The sequence below is a fragment of the Mustelus asterias genome, chromosome 3 (assembly GCF_964213995.1).
Source record: "Mustelus asterias chromosome 3, sMusAst1.hap1.1, whole genome shotgun sequence".
NCBI classification, from domain to species: Eukaryota; Metazoa; Chordata; class Chondrichthyes; order Carcharhiniformes; family Triakidae; genus Mustelus; species Mustelus asterias.
This window is the reverse complement of record NC_135803.1, coordinates 144,913,796-144,928,712: the sequence shown is the minus strand read 5'-3', so window position 1 is coordinate 144,928,712 and position 14,917 is coordinate 144,913,796. Positions and strand designations below refer to the sequence as shown.

General features: G+C 44.7%; 1 protein-coding gene across 1 annotated transcript in view; it reads right to left on the bottom strand.

Moving 5' to 3' along the window:
* The window catches only part of slc26a6.2 (solute carrier family 26 member 6, tandem duplicate 2), a 98,769-nt gene extending 87,330 nt beyond the window's left edge, over positions 1 to 11,439 (bottom strand). Inside the window, exon 1 of the mRNA XM_078209854.1 lies at positions 11,338 to 11,439. The gene's annotated coding sequence lies outside the window, so the exon portion shown is untranslated. The remainder of the gene's footprint in view (positions 1 to 11,337) is intronic.
* Between the last annotated feature and the right edge of the window lie 3,478 nt (positions 11,440 to 14,917).

The following is a 14,917-nucleotide window of genomic DNA, read 5'->3' as shown; positions in this document are numbered from 1 at the left end:
GGTCTTCAGGTGGGAACTTCCAGCCTTGGGGTGAGCGCAGCTGGAAAATCCCGCACGGACACTTTTACATGCGTGTTGTAGTCTGGAGCTTTAGATAATTATGGTAGGGACTTCAATGTTCCTTTTGTGATATGGATGATCAGGAATCTCTTCCCCCCCCCCCCCGCCCTTACTGCCTGCCATTATGTGGAGTTGCCAGCATTAGACTGGGGTAGGCACAGTAAGTAGTCTCACAACACCAGGTTCAAGTCCAACAGGTTTATTTAGCAGCACAAGCTTTCGGAGCGCTGCTCCTTCATCACCTGAAGCCTGCCATTGGCATGCATTGGAAGGATTTGCTGCTTGATAATCAACCTTTTTGGCCACATTATGAATGTACTTTGTTTGGCCATCAAGCACTGGGGTAGGAAAATTGTCAGAACTTGGAACCAAACAATACAGGTTATAAGGTCTACAAAATAATAGGGATAATCATAGAAGGTGAGGAGTACCTTTAGTGATTGTTGGGTTCTTGTGACATGGAGAGATTAAAAATGTTATCCTTATTTCTTTTTAAAACCGGTCTTTTTCTGCTGAACATAGAAGATTAAGATGGTTGCTGTAAGTCACCTGATCACTGGGTTGGCCTTCTGTCTGGGGGCTATTCCCAAAGAGTTTCAAGGACAAAGTAATTATTTTCTCAGTTTTTGGAATGGCGCACCTTGTTAACCATAGAAAGCTATTAACAGACTCCCGTCACACCTGGGACTGTTCAGACCAATTACAAAGGAAACTGCAGGGAGATAATTTACATTTGATAAGCTAACCTTGCTAGCAGAGTCTGTGGATCCGCTGAGACAATGGCTTCCCATTGCCAGACCCCAAACATAGATGGCACCCCTTTCAACCACTAATGACTTAGACATTATCAGTCCTGAAACCAAAGGCAATTTCCAACTCTGGGTGAACATCCCTTTTGAAGTCATTGTGGAGAAGGAAAGTCAGATAACCCAAGCTTCTGAACAGTCATCTCTGGTCTTCACAGCCAATCTGCTGCTTAATATCCCACTGGTAAGACACAAAGATGTGGGGATGCCGGCGTTGGACTGGGGTGAACACAGTAAGAAGTCTCACAACACCAGGTTAAAGTCCAACAGGTTTATTTGGTAGCAAAAGCCACTAGCTTTCGGTACATACATTCAAGTACACGGTACATACACTTGCAACTCGGCCAACATTGTCTACCTGATACGCTGCAGGAAAGGATGTTCCAAGGCATGGTACATTGGGGAGACCATGCAGATGCTACGACAACGGATGAATGAACACCGCTCGACAATCACCAAGCAAGAGTGTTCTCTTCCTGTTGGGGAACACTTCAGCGGTCACGGGCATTCGGCCTCTGATCTTCGGGTAAGCGTTCTCCAAGGCGGCCTTCACGACACACGACAGCGCAGAGTCGCTGAGCAGAGACTGATAGCCAAGTTCCGCACACATGAGGACGGCCTCAACCGGGATCTTGGGTTCATGTCACACTGTCTGTAACCCCCACGACTTGCCTGGGCTTGCAAAATCTCACTAACTGTCCCAGCTGGAGACAATACACATCTCTTTAACCTGTGCTTAACCCTCTCTCCGGTCACATTGTCTGTACCTTTAAGACTTGATTACCTGTAAAGACTCGCATTCCAACCATTATTTTGTAAATTGAGTTTGTGTGTTTATATGCCCTGTTTGTGAACTGAAATCCCACTCACCTGACGAAGGAGCAGCGAGCGCTCCGAAAGCTAGTGGCTTTTGCTACCAAATGAACCTGTTGGACTTTAACCTGGTGTTGTAAGACAGGCAGGCCAACCTACCCATTAACTTGACTTTGCTGGAAGATTTTGTACCATCGCTTACAGAATTGACTCAATCTCTGCATGCCATCTTGCAACACCAGTCCCAAGTGAAAAGTGAAGCCTACAATTCCAGTCTCCAGCCAGCTGAAGGATGAAATTGCTTCCATTATAAGAGGGGATATAATGAGAAGTAAACAGTCAGCAGAAACTTTACGGGGAGAATTAAGGAATAGATTTAAGACTGTAATAGGAGTTCTGTAAAGAGCCCCCTTGGTGGAGACATAAAGTAGTAGATTTCATAAATGCAGTAATCTGACAAGCGTGTCGTAAAGGCAGACTTTCATACAGAGTGGGACCAGCAGAGTAGCACATTGCAGGAAGGTGGTAAATTTCTTGAGTGTGTCTCGGACAGATTTCTGCAACAACATGTGCTAGAATCGGGAAGGAGGCAGGCTACATTCGATTTAGCAATGAGAAAGAAGTCCGGAAAAACGGTTTAACAATTTAAGCCAGCTAACAGTTTAATTTCAGTTATCTGTAAATTACCAGAGTCAATAATTGTGGATCGGGTCATTGAGTTTTGAGTTGATTAAAGAGAGCTAGCGTGGATTTATAAAGGAGAAGCCATCCTGACAAACCTAATTAAACTTTTTGAAAAGGTGACTGATGTAGTGGACCAGGGCACGCCGAGGGATGTTTTTTATCGGGACTTCCAGGAGGCACTTGATAAAGACCCTCAAAAGGGACATTTAGCTATATTTGAGACTGATGGATTTGAAGGCAAATTATTGAACTGGTCGGGAAATTGGTTGAGTGGCAGGAGCCAAAGAGTGCGGATAATGGGTAAGTACTATGGCAGGATATGACTAATGCTTTCCTGCAAGGATCTGTGTTGAGGTCATAGAGAGCATTCTTTCCAGTTGTATCACAGCTTGGTATGGCTCCTGCTCTGCCCAAGACCGCAAGGATCTACAAAAGGTCATGAGTGTAGCCCAATCCATCACGCAAACCAGCCTCCCATCCATTGACTCTGTCTACACTTCCCGCTGCCTCGGCAAAGCAGCCAGCATAATTAAGGACCCCACGTACCTCTTCCACCTTCTTCCGTCGGGAAAAAGATACAAAAGTCTGAGGTTACATACCAACTGACTCAAGAACAGCTTCTTCCCTGCTACCATCAGACTTTTGAATGGACCTACCTTGTATTAAGTTGATCTTTCTCTAACCCTAGCTATGACTGTAACACTACATTCTGCACTCTCTCCTTCCCTTCTCTATGAACAGTATATTCTTGTCTATATAGTGCGCAAGAAACAATACTTTTCAGTGTATACTAATACATGTACCAACCTAATGCTTGGTTTCATCGGTCAGAACATTGAATACAGGAGTTGGGACCTCTTGTTCAAGTTGTACAAGACATTGATAAGGCCACACCTGGAATACTGTGTGCAATTCTGATCACCCTATTATAGAAAGGATATTATTAAACTAGAAAGAGTGCAGAAAAGATTTACCAGGATGCTACCGGGACTTGATGGATTGAGTTATAAGGAGAGGCTGAATAGACTGGGACTTTTTTCTCTGGAGCGTAGGAGGCTGAGGGGTGACCTTATAGAGGTCTATAAAATAATGAGGGGCATAGACAAGGTAGATAGTCAATATCTTTTTCCAAAGGTAAGGGGGTCTAAAACTAGAGGGCATAGGTTTAAGGTGAGAGGGGAGAGATACAAAAGTGTCCAGAGGTGTAATTTTTTCACACAGAGGGTGGTGAGTGTCTGGAACAAGCTGCCAGAGGCAGTAGTAGAGGCGGGTACAATTTTATCTTTTAAAAAGCATTTAGATAGTTACATGGGTACAATGGGTATAGAGGGATATGGGCCAAATGAGGGCAATTGGGATTAGCCTAGGGGTTTTAAAAAAAAAGGGTGGCATGGACATGTTGGGCCGAAGGGCCTGTTTCCATGCTGTAAACCTCTATGACTCTATGACTTTATGTGACAATAATAAATCAAATCAAATAAGGACATGGATGATTGGATAGAATGCCACATATCCACATTTTCCAATGACACAAACATTGGTGGCATTGTAAGCCACGCAAGTAGCAATATGAAATTACAAAGCAATTTCAATACATTAAATGAATGAGCAAAAGTATGGAAAATGGATTTCTATGTAGGCAAACATGAGATTATACACTTTGATTCTATAAAGGATAAAGCAGGATATATTCTAATTGGTGAAAAGCTAGAAAAAGCAGAGGTCCACAGAGATTTCAGAGTCCAGGAACATGAATAATTAACATTTCATGAACAGGTATTGAAACTATTCAAAAAGGCTGATGGAATGCAGCTCTATATATCTATAAGATTAAAATGCAAAGCGTTAGATGTCATACCTCAGCAATTCAAAGCCCTGATTAGGCCACAACTGTTGTACTGTGAGCAGTTCTGGGCACCATACCTTAGGAAGGATTTATTGGCCTTGGAGGGAATATAGCTTGGGGTTGCCAGAATAATATCTGGACTCCAAGGATTACTTTATAGAAACATGAAACATAGAAGGTCGGAGCAGGAGGAGGCCATTTGGTCCTTCGAGCCTGCTCCGCCATTCATCACGATCATGGCTGATCATCCAACTCACTAGCCTAATCCTGCTTTCTCCCCATAACTTTTGATCCCATTCGCCTATACATCTAGCTGTCTCTTGAATACATTCAATATTTTGGCATCAACAGGGGACAGCACGGTAGCACAGTGGTTAGCACTGCTGCTTCACAGCTCCAGGGTCCCGGGTTCGATTCCTGGCTCAGGTCACTGTCTGTGTGGAGTTTGCACATTCTCCTCATGTCTGCATGGGTTTCCTCCGGGTGCTCCGGTTTCCTCCCACAGTCCAAAGATGTGTGGGTTAGGTTGATTGGCCAGGTTAAAAATTGCCCCTTAGAGGCTGAATAGACTGGGACTTTTTTCTCTGGAGCGTAGGAGGCTGAGGGGTGACCTTATAGAGGTCTATAAAATAATGAGGGGCATAGACAAGGTAGATAGTCAATATCTTTTCCCAAAGGTAAGGGAGTCTAAAACTAGAGGGCATAGGTTTAAGGTGAGAGGGGAGAGATACAAAAGTGTCCAGAGGGGCAATTCTTTCACACAGAGGGTCCCCCGTAGGTTAGCGGGATTAGCGGGTAAATATGTGGGGGTAGGGCCTGGGTGGGATTGTGGTCGGTGCAGACTCGATGGGCCAAATGGCCTCCTTCTGCACTGTAGGGTTTCTATGATTCTATTTCCTGTGGTAATGAATTCCACAGGCTCACCACTCTTTGGGTGAAGAAATATCTCCTCACCTCCGTCCCAAATGGTCTACCCTGAATCTCAGACTGTGACCCCTAGTTCTGGACTCCCCCACCATCGGGAACATTCTCCCTGCATCTATCCTGTCTAGTCCTGTTAGGATTTTGTAAGTCCCTATGAGATCTCCCTCTTTCATCTGAACTCCAGCTAAAACAATCCTAACCTAATCAATCTCTCCTCATACATCAGTCCCGCCATCCCCGGAATCAGTCTGGTAAACCTTTGCTGCACTCCCTCGAGAGCTACACAAGCTAGGTTTATAATGCCTGGAGTTTAGAAGGCTAAGGGGTGATGTAATTGGTATTTTATGATATTAAGGAAAACACATTGCTAGATTAAATAGAGGCAAAATATTGCTGTTGAATGGGTATCTAACACTTGGGGACAAAGTCTAAAAAGTAGGGGCGGACTTTTCAGTGGCACACCTTACACACAAAGGGTGGTCGAAGTTTGGAATTCTCTTCCACAAGCAGCAATTAATGCTAGATCAATAATAATTTTTAAAATTAAGATTGATCGATTTTTGTCATCCAAACATATTAAGAGATGGGAGGGCAAAGGTGACCCAATGGACTTAAGTCGCACATTAACCATAATCTAATTGACTAAATGGCCTACTCCTGCTCCTATGTCCCTAGGTGGGGAGGGCTGGGAGGGGGTGCAGATTTCTCTGTTCACCGTGCATAACAGCAGTGAATGTATTAGTTAAAATTGTCTGTTTTATTCCTGTCAAGATTTCCAATATGTTATAGAAGTAATAGTGGAAATATCAAGTAAGGAAATCTTCACACACACAAATCTCGCTGCATGTAGTGACCTGATAATTAGAAATTACATGAGTGAGGTGAAACTGGCCTTTGATGACTCGGACAGAGGTGTAAAGCTGCCAGTTTTCAGTTGCAACTGCCAAAAAAAGCAATTTCACCCTCTGAGAGATTTTATAAATTAGATTTAGTCCAAACAATATTAATTAAAATAGTAATTGGATAAGAATCAACTGCGTGCAGTTTAATTAATGAAAAATGATTAATATTTAGATTTTTAACAACTTATTTTTCCTAGGAAGTAGCATGCTGAAATGGTTGCATCTGTTATTTAAGCCTTGATGCTCTGAGCCACCTTCGAACTTTTGCATAACCCAGTGGCTGATTAGACCAGTTCAGGTGATCTAGCAGAGGAATGACACTTCCCTGCTGCAAACTGATGCCACATTGTTGAACAGCTTCCCAGCACCATCACTTCACTTAACCCCTTGATTCACTGTCACAAACTCTGTCGCCTTGCTTCTCGTTTCGTCCCACTCTTTAGGCGCCATCTTACCAGCCGTTCACACGAGGTCGGAGAATTTAAAGTTTATTTATTATTTATTACTCACAAGTAGACTTACATTAACATTGCAATGAAGTTACTGTGAAAATCCCCAAGTCGCGACACTCCGGCGCCTGTTTGGGTACACTGAGGGAGAATTTAGCATGGCCAATGCACCTAACCAGCACATCTTTGGAGTGTGGGAGGAAACCAGAGCACCCGGAGGAAACCCATGCAGGCACGGAGAGAACGTGCAGACTCCACACAGACAGTGACCCAAGCTGGGAATCGAACCTGGGTCCCGGAGCTGTGAGGCAGCAGTGCTAACCACTGTGCCACCGTGCCGCCCTCTGTGGCGCCCAACTAAATTTCTTCACTGCAGCGGGATGCAAAGATCCCTCCGGCGTGAATGGTGATGACATTCTGCCCTTCAGCTATTGGCTGGAACTCTCCGACCTCACCCACAGTTGGGATTCCCCGGCCCCATTGCAGTCGATGCAGATTTGGCCAAATTCTTCATTCTCGCTGGCAGAAGTAGCGGGGCTTAGAAGACTGGAGAATTTAGGCCATTGTCTCAAGTTGAACCAAACTGTTCAAAATTTCCAAGTCCTATTTGACACCAAACTTATTTTTTAGACTCAATGAGAGGGATTTTCCATCCCTCCACCTCCCCTGGCATGTTACCAGGTCATGATGTGGAGATGCCGGCGTTGGACTGGGGTAAACACAGTAAGATGTCCCGAGGCATGGTACATTGGGGAAACTATGCAGACGCTGCGACAACAGATGAATGAACACCGCTCGACAATCACCAGGCAAGACTGTTCTCTTCCTGTTGGGGAGCACTTCAGCGGTCACGGGCATTCGGCCTCTGATATTCGGGTAAGCGTTCTCCAAGGCGGCCTTCGCGACACACGACGGCGCACAGTCGCTGAGCAGAAACTGATAGCCAAGTTCCGCACACACGAGGACGGCCTCAACCGGGATATTGGGTTCATGTCACACTATTTGTAACCCCCACAGAGTTTCACTGGCTGTCTTGTCTGGAGACAATACACATCTTTTTAGCCGGTCTTGATGCTCTCTCCACTCACATTGTTTTGTTTCTTAAAGACTTGATTAGTTGTAAGTATTCGCATTCCAACCATTATTCATGTAAATTGAGTTTGTGTCTTTATATGCTCTGTTTGTGAACAGAATTCCCACTCACCTGAAGAAGCGGCTTGCAGCTCCGAAAGCTTGTGTGGCTTTTGCTACCAAATAAACCTGTTGGACTTTAACCTGGTGTTGTTAAACTTCTTACTATGTTTCCAGGTGACAGAGGTGGTTCACCATTGGCTGCTGGTGGAATCTTCCAGTCCCCTGTCTGCAGTGTTTTTGCCTGGCTCGCCCATCCTGTCGCTGGGGAACCTGCAGCGGTGGGTCAACTTCATCAAGATTGGCAGGCAGGTAGTCCAGAAAATATTGTTCAATATCTTTTCTATCAAAAAGCCAGCTACATCCATCACCAGAAAGTTACTTCTGCTGCTGAAAATTTTGTCCATTTTTACCTTCATACTCAACTATTTCAGTGCTGTCCTGTCTGGCCTTTCATCCTCCACTGACTATGTGCTTCAACTTATCCAAATGTCCACTGTCCTTATCCCGTAATGCATCAAGTCCTTTCTCCCTGCAACTGTACAGGACCTTGGTGAGACCACATTTGGAATATTGTGTGCAGTTCTGGTCACCTCACTATAAGAAGGATGTGGAAGCGCTGGAAAGAGTGCAGAGGAGATTTACCAGGATGCTGCCTGGTTTGGAGGGTAGGTCTTATGAGGAAAGGTTGAGGGAGCTAGGGCTGTTCTCTTTGGAGCGGAGGAGGCTGAGGGAAGACTTAATAGAGGTTTATAAAATGATGAAGGGGATAGATAGAGTGAACGTTCAAAGACTATTTCCTCGGGTGGATGGAGCTATTACAAGGGGGCATAACTATAGGGTTCGTGGTGGGAGATACAGGAAGGATATCAGAGGTAGGTTCTTTACGCAGAGAGTCGTTGGGGTGTGGAATGGACTGCCTGCAGTGATAGTGGAGTCAGACACTTTAGGAACATTTAAGCGGTTATTGGATAGGCACATGGAGCACACCAGGATGACAGGGTGTGGGATAGCTTGATCTTGGTTTCAGATAAAGCTTGGCACAACATCGTGGGCTGAAGGGCCTGTTCTGTGCTGTACTGTTCTATGTTCTATGTTCCCCCATCACTCGTCCTGGGGTCCAGGCCATCCAACGTGTCCAATTTGAAATTCTGATGAATGGGTGCATTCATCAGAAAATAACTACGCAGCCATCTCTGTATCAATGTTCAAAACATAGGGCCAAGATTTTACGGCTTTGCCGTGGTGTGTATTCCACCACCCCACCACCACCCCCCGCCCCCCGCCAACCTCCCCCCCCACTACCCAAGGCAGATGCGGCGACCTAAATCTCCATTCAGTTCATACAGACCATAATATCCCGCTGGGTGGGAGGGGCCAAAAATTATTTTTATTCATTCGAGGGACATGGGCATCACTGGCTGGCCAGCATTTATTGTCCATCACTGGTTGCCCTTGTACTGAGTGACTTGCTGGGCCATTTCAGAAGGCGGTTGAGAGTCAACCACATTACTGTGGCTCTGGAGTCACATGTAGGCCAGACTGGGTAAGGACGGCAGATTTCCTTCCCTAAAGGACATTCGTGAACCAGATGGGTTTTTCCGACAATCGACAATGGTTTCATGGTCATCAGTAGATTCTTAATTCCCAGATATTTTTTGTTGAATCAAATTTGGCATGTCAGTTACGACTCTCACCAACTGTTACAGATGCACCATAGAAAGCATTCTTTCTGATTGTATCACAGCTTGGTATGGCTCCTGCTCTGCCCAGGAGCCATACCTGGGCAGAGCAGGTATGCTGCCATATCTGCTCTGGTATGGCAGGAGCCATATCTGCCATACCAGGTATGGCGGCAAGCAAGGAACTACAAAAGGTCGTGAATGTAGCCCAATTCATCACGCAAACCAACTTCCCATCCATTGACTCTGTCTACACTTCCCGCTGCCTTGGCAAAGTAGCCAGCATAATTAAGGACCCCACGCACACCGGACATTCTCTCTTCCACCTTCTTCCATCGGGAAAAAGATGCAAAAGTCTGAAGTCATGTATCAACCGACTCAAGAACAACTTCTTCCCTGCTGCTGTCAGACTTTTGAATGGACTTACCTTGCATTAAGTTGATCTTTCTCTTCACCCTACTATGACTGTAACACTACATTCTGCACTCTCTCGTTTCCTTCTCTATGAACGGTATGCTTTGTCTGTTTAGCACGCAAGAGACAATACTTTTCACTGTATGTTAATACATGTGACAATAATAAATCAAATCAAATCAAATTCCACCATCTGCCATGGCTGGATTCGAAGTTCTTAGTCTGTCGCCCTTTAGGGATGAGCAGTTCAGTGTAAGTACACATACTTTTTAAGAGCATTGATGGTTTCTGCCTTATTTCAGGCAGTGAGTTCCAGACCCGCTCCATCCTTTGAGGGAAAAATTGGGCAGGATTCTCCGGCTTCCCAATAGCGTGTTTCCCGCTGGCGGGAGGTGACGTGTTGATTGCTAGCAGTGGGATTCTCTGGTCCTGCTGCTGTCAATGGGAATTCCCATTGACGTCACCCCATGCTGGCGGGAAACCCGGGGACGGGGGTGGCATTACCGGCAGGACTGGAAAATCCCACTGGCGTGAACGCTCAGAGAATTCTGGCCATAATCTTTTCTGAATGCCCCTTTAATCTTTCTGCCAATTCCTTTAAGTTTCTTCCTCCTGGTTATTGGTCTCACTGTTAAGGGATTTTCTGTCCACTATATCTTGGTCCCCCTTAATCTTACACAGTTCAATTTACGTCTCCTCTGTTCTAATGAAAACAACTTTGGCTTATCCAATACTTCCTCATTGCTAAAATCTACATTCCTGCTAGCATACTCATCAATCCCTTTAGTACCTTCTGTAGCCCGTTCACACCTTTCCTGTTAAACAGTGACAGGATTGTACACAGTTAAAATAACTAGTGGCTTAACTAGTTTACCCCAGAATTATTTCGAGTACCAAAGAAAATTTGGTAGTTTTAGACACTAATTTATTTGTCCTACTTTTGTCTTCATTAAAAAAAAGTTTATTTATTAGTGTCACCAGTAGGCTTACATTAACACTGCAATGAAGTTACTGTGAAAATCCCCTTGTCGCCACGCTCTGGTGCCTGTTCGGGTACACTGAGGGAGAATTTAGCACGGCCATTGCACATAACCAGCATGTCTTTCGTACTGTGGGAGGAAACTGGAGCACCCAGAGGAAACCCATGCAGACACGGGAAGAACGTGCAGACTCCACACAGACAGTGACCCAGGCCGGGAATTGAACCCGGCTCCCTGGCACTGTGAGGCAGCAGTGCTAAGCACCGTACCGCCCCCCCCTATTGTTCCTCAGTGTAAAAGTACAGTGAAATTCAGTCTGAGACGCACTGAAGGAAATGTGAATTACAGGTTCGAATCGTAGAGTGCACTCCTTCGAGATATTGAGGAGGTTGTCCGAAGAATCTTGAGCTACAGCAAATGCAGATCCACGAAACCATCTTCCACCTTTCTTTCACCTGCTCGATAATTTACAATTCCCTGACCTTTGCAAAGCACAAATGTGATAATGCCACAGCCAATTACTTCACAATTTTACTCCAGTCCTGTCTGCGATGTTCCGAGATGTCAGTTAATCCAGGTGGGAGCTGAAGGTAATGAATTCCGCTAAGATTAAGGTGAAAAAAAATGATTAAATTAAGAAATCTACCTTGGGTTAGGGGTCTTCAATTAAGTTGTTAGGACCAGCCTCTTTCCTCTTGCTGTCTTGGAAGAGATTTGCTCTTGTGCTAACGTTTATGTTCTCTCCCACACACATTGGATTGCACTTCAGGTTAATTTGCTCCCCTGTATTAAAGATAAGTACTAACCTTTGAGCTGTCAGTTTATAAGAATGCGTAGTTGGTGTTTCAAGTAACTCATGCAAGCCTGGGAGAAATGGTGTCAAAGGCCAGTTTTGGGACTAAACCAGGAATTCTATATTCAACATGCGTTCAATGCAGACAGCCCATGGTTTAAAGTTTTAAACTTATTTTTAAGCTTATTTTTATTGTCACAAGTAGGCTTACATTGACACTGCAGTGAAGTTACTGTGAAAATCCCCTCGTCTGCCACACCCCGGCACCTGTTTGGGTAGATTGAGGGAGAATTTCGTTCAGACTGTGTGAGGAAACTGGAGCACCCGGAGGAAACCCGTGCAGACACGGAGAGAACGTGAAAACTCCGCACAAACTGTGACTCCACCCTGGAATCGAACTTAGGTCCCTGGCACTGTGAGGCAGCAGTGCTAACCACTGTGCCACCGTGCTGCCTAAACTTATCAACTTGGCAGTGCACCACAATATATTAAAATGCACAATCGTTGAAGTATTTTTTTCATGTATATTAGAATATATTGACTCCTTTAATTTTTGATCTGATGGACTCGGAAGAGCATTTAGTCCCTCGATTCAATTAGATCGTAGCTGTTGTGCATTTTACCATTTAATCAACTTGGCTCCAAATTCCTCAACATCCTCGCATAACAAACATCTATCGATGCCAGATTGGGAATTTCCAATTAACCCCCGAGACTCAACATGTTGTTTTAGGCTGAGAGTTCTGGATTTTACAGCTTTCGTGGGAGGAAGTGCTTCCTGACATCTCCCCTGAACAGCCTAGTTCCGAATTGAGGAGTTCCTCTGGATTCCCCAGCATTGGAAATAGTTTGTCTTTACCCTATCAAATCCTTTAATTATTTTAAACATTTCAATTACAAAGCCGCGAATGTATTTTTGAAATGGCTGATCATTGGCACGGTGGCACAGTGGTTAGCACTGCTGCCTCACAGTGCCAGGGGCCCGGGTTCGATTCCGGCCTTGGGTCACTGTCTGTATGGAGTTTGCACATTCTCCCCATGTCTGCGTGGGTTTCCTCCGGGTGCTCCGGTTTCCTCCACAGTCTGAAAGATGTGTTGGTTAGGATTGGCCATAGTAAATGGGTAGGATTATGAGGATAGGACAGGGGGGGGTGGCGCGGGGGGCAAGGGGGTGGGTGGGTGGGTGGGTGGGTGGGGTGGTGGGCTTGCTTACTACTTCAAGATGTTCTTTTGGAAAGTCAGTGCAGACTCGATGGGCCGAATGGCCTCCTTCTGTACTGAGGGCATCCTATGGATCTATCTGGAACCCTTTGATGCGCCTATCCTAACACGAATCAATGTTCAAAGCCTCCCAAGTCAAACATTTTGATTTTAAAATTGTCATCCTTGTTTTTAAATCGTCTCATGGCACCAGCCCTCCCTATCTGTGTAATCTCCTTCAACTCCACAACCCTCAGATATCTGTGCTCCTCTAATTCTGGCTTACTTTTGTATCTCCAATTTATACACTCCACATTATTAGCTGTGCTTTGGCTGCTTAGGCCTGCCTACATCCTGGAATTCCCTTCTGTTCCAATCACAGTTATTGTTATAACTGCACAGAAAGATCCCAGAATAGAACACTGCCTCAAAAGACCACAACCTTTCCTTTTTTTGAATGAAATGTGGAGGAACAGATTCACAGAATGGCTAATTAGTTTTAACAACAAGAAAATAATTATTAAACATGTAAAAGGTGGATTCAAATTCAATATTCCTTTTACTCCCCTCCCCCCCCGCCCCGCCCCCCTTAGCTTAACAAATACACACAGGTTTCAAGATTCACACAAATGACAAAGTCCTTTTGAAGCTAAAATAGTCTCATTAACACACAACGTTCCTTTTAAGCACACAAGATGGCTGTGGTCAAATACACACCTCTCTGAACCCAAGTTAGTGTCTGTGGATTTCTCCTCAGAATCCCCCAGGTGAGTGGGACATGAGAGTTTCCAAACTCCACCCCCAAAGACACGCTTTAAAACCTTCTCTTGTAATATGCCTTTCCATTAGCAGGTGTTGCATTCCGAATTCCAGTTCACATTCTTCAAAGGACTCTTTCGAAACAGAGTTTACACTCCACTACTACCAACGAATCCAGTCCAGGATTTTATACCAACCCCTTCAGGATTTCTTTGCCCTGACTGCTTTTACATACAAACTCCGATATCCAGCCACCAGTTGCTTCACAATTATATCAATTAACCTCTCACAAACTGTAGTAAGATCTCATAAACCTTAGAACCACTTCAGATATCTTTCTGACTTCTCATTGGCCAGTTCCTTTTCAGTCCTGTGATTTGAAATGAATGATGCCTTGTTCTGCTCCCAGTTCCTCTTTGTTTCTGTAACTTCAGACCACCTGCAAACTGTTCTTCATTTCTCTAGTTTCCTTAAGTAACTGTCCTTTAGATTTCCTGCACTGGCTTTCTTAACCATTACCCCATTTGTATGGCTTTTCTTCTAGCAAAGCCGAGACAGATGTTCCCTTTCTAGCTGCCTGTCACCAACTGCCTTTAGCAAAGTTGAAGGAGATGGTCCCTATCTGGCTGTCTATCTGCAACTGCCTAATTTCCAGTTAAATTGAGAACAAAGGAAAAGCTATTTTTTTTTACAAGGGCCTCTAGTTGCTAAGCAACATCTGCAACATTTATTCTACATGCCATATTTCTCTTTAGGCACAATGAAATCCCAGTTGGATTTGAAACCAACGTCCACACATACAAACACCTTTGTCCAGCATGAAATCTGACTATAGGTTTCTATAGTCACAGAAACACTTGTTAAACATCTCTGCTTCTCCCTTATCTTTTAAGATACTATTTTAAACCTATTTCTTTGGTAAAACTTTTGGTAGCCTGCCCTAATATCTCTTTTTGAGGCTTGGTGTCAATTTCAAATGATAATGTTAAAAAATGGTGTCACTGACTCAGCGAAAGGGAATGAATTACCATCATTACTTTCATAGAATCCCTACAGAAATGAAGGAGGCCATTCGGCCCATCAAATCTGTATCAACCACAATCCCACCCAGGCCCTATTCCTGTAATGTCATACATTTACCCTGCTAATCCCCCGACACTAGGGTCAATTTACCATGGCCAATCAACCTAACCCGCATATCCTTGGACTGTGGGAGGAAACTGGAGCATCCAGAGGAAACCCACGCAGTCTAGTTTGGACCAGAGAGTGGCGCGGGCTTGGAGGACCGAAGGGCCTGTTCCTGTGCTGTATTGTTCTTTGTTCTTTGTTCAGACACGGGGAGAAAGAGCAAACTCCACACAGACAGCGGCCTGAGGCTGGGATTGAACCTGGGTCCCTGGCGCTGTGAGGCAGCAGTGCTAACCACTGTGCTACCGTGTCACCCCCTTGGCTTGCTGATTGCTATTACCTTTGG